Source organism: Zingiber officinale, chromosome 10A (assembly GCF_018446385.1).
Source record: "Zingiber officinale cultivar Zhangliang chromosome 10A, Zo_v1.1, whole genome shotgun sequence".
NCBI classification, from domain to species: Eukaryota; Viridiplantae; Streptophyta; class Magnoliopsida; order Zingiberales; family Zingiberaceae; genus Zingiber; species Zingiber officinale.
The window spans coordinates 87,185,616-87,188,117 of NC_056004.1; positions in this window are offsets into that span (position 1 = coordinate 87,185,616).

Below are 2,502 nucleotides of genomic sequence, written 5' to 3' on the forward strand. Positions count from 1 at the left end.
CTCAGCCGAGCCGCAAGATAATAAGGCGCAATCCCAATCGAGCACGTGAACAGGGCTTCCCTGAGGCCATGAGCGCCGAGCGACTGGTCCGCTCGGCATGGGAACAAACAAGTGGCGCAAAGGGACAAAAGGGACAACTGGTAACATCATCCTCGAGACACCTGCCGCCGACAAATAGCACGGTCAGCGGCCAGAGCGGACAGAGTATCGTACGGTGGAAGTTTCCACTGTCACGTCAGAGATATGCTCGGACGATTGTGGAATGGAGTTAGGCATGCTTTTCTGACACAACCCTACTGAGGTATGTTTAGGGAAGCGTGCACGTATCGAGAAGCGTGCCCACATCTCCCCGGGGTCCTATATAAGGACCCCCAAACTTTGACGAAGGTATGTAATCTGGATCACTGTAGCCACAGTAACGTTGCCTCATTCTTCTTCTTCTTCTTCGCTGCCTGACTTGAGCGTCGGAGGGTCATCGCTGGGAAACTCTTCCCGGCTCGGCTTCTTTGCAGGTTCGTCGGAGATCTACACCACCAGTCGGAGACAGCGGAGAGTGCCATGTCCCCAGCGTCCGTCGACTTAGCGGTCGGACAGGATCAACAGTAATAGCTGTCTTGACGTCAACTTAGAAACCTTCTAATTTCTTCAGTGAATCAGTGCCTAAGGTTTTTCCCAAATTGGGGCATGACCTCACTACACTCACTCTACGAGCTTACTTCAACTCACCTGCCAAACATCTGGTCCTACAGACTTATTTGGACTTTTTCTGCTCAATGTTTGATCACCTAATCTACTAAGACATTTTCTATAATACTAAATTTGCACAATAACAATAATAGTAATGCAAAATAGTGTTGGTAAAATTATACTTAAGTTTACCAAAATCTATTGGTCCGGTCGACCGCGCGTCCGATCACACATGCTTGGAGTTCACTCATCCAAGACTTCTCACTACCTAGGGTTACCTTCTCCTAGGTACCTTGGATTACCTTTCCCTAGGGATCCATTGTCTGGCTTCACCCGCCAGGGCTTTCACAACCTAGCTTTACTCACTAGGACTTTCGTCACCTAGCTTCACTCACTAAGGATTTTACTTGGAGTTCACTCCTCCAAGACCTAGGGTTACCCCCCCCCCCCCCCCCCAGGGCTTTCCTCTTGCCAAGAATTAGGTCACCTTGACCTACTTGGATTTGCTAGTTACTCGATAGACTACTTACCACTTATAGTCATTTGGTAGACTACTTACCACTTGCAGTCACTCGGTAGACTATGTTAGTACCCCCAAGGTAGTTTTGATGTGATCAACAAAGTCAGGTTAGGTCCTGTTGGTGTTTAACCCCTGTGTCTAAGTGTGCAGAAACTTAGGAGCATAGGAAGTCGAGTGAAAGACGCAGCTAGCGAGAAGGACGACATGGGAGAGAGCCGATGAGCTCGGTGTGTCCAAGGTATGAGGTGTTATGGAAGAGTACGCAAACGAATGAGAAGGAGGCGCGCGACATTTCCTGTTGGAACCCCAAGGTTGTTTTTGGTGTGATCAACCAAGTTACGTTAGGTCCTATTATCTTTTGATCCCTGTGTCTAAGTGTGCAGGAGCTTAGGAGCACATGAAGTTGAGCGGAAGATGTAGCTAGCGAGAAGGATGACACGGGAGAGAGCTGACGGGCTCGGTGCATCTGAGGGACGAGGTGCTACGGAATAGTATACCGGTGGATGAGAAGGACGCGTGCGGCGGTCCGAGGGACGAGAAGCCGGCGAGGAAGGTTGCTCGAGGAGAAGGCCAAAACTGGGTTCAGGTGAGCCTTATCTCGGTTAGCCGAAATCACCCAAGCGAAAGAGCGAGAGGAAGAGAAAAAGAAGCTGAAGCCTTATGCTGGAAGGTGCCTTCACTGTGCATGGAAGGTACCTTCAAGCCTTCATGGAAGGCACCTTCAAGCCTTCATGGAAGGTACCTTCCTTAGGCATGGAAGGCACCTTCAACTCATCATGGAAGGCGCCTTCCATAGCTGTGGAAGGCGCCTTTAACCATGCTAGTTCGAGCCGTTGTAGTGGATAAAACTTTATCCACCGACCCCTCGCTGGAGGGGCCTTCCATCCCTATAGAAGGCACCTTCAGTCTGCGAATAAGTTTTTCCAAGTGCTATAAAAAGGACATAAGAAAAATGTAACAACTTGAGTATTCATTTCCTAGTAATAGTCTGAGCTGCTAGTGTGTGTAAGAGGCTTCTCCGCCTTCACAAAGGAGATTCTTAATGAGCTTTCATCTGCCTTGGATTAACAACCACCCCGGTTGTAACCAAGTAAATTCTGAGTCTCTTTCTTTTAAGTTTCGTATTGTTTATTTTTATGCTATTGCTACTAATCTAAGTTGAAAGAGGAGAAAGGTGTTTTGTTTTAGTGTTTCAGGCAACTCAACCCTCTCCAGCTGGCCTACCGGGACCAACAAGTGGTATCAGAGCCAAGTTCACCTCAGAAGGACTAACCACCGACTAAAGCAAACAAGAA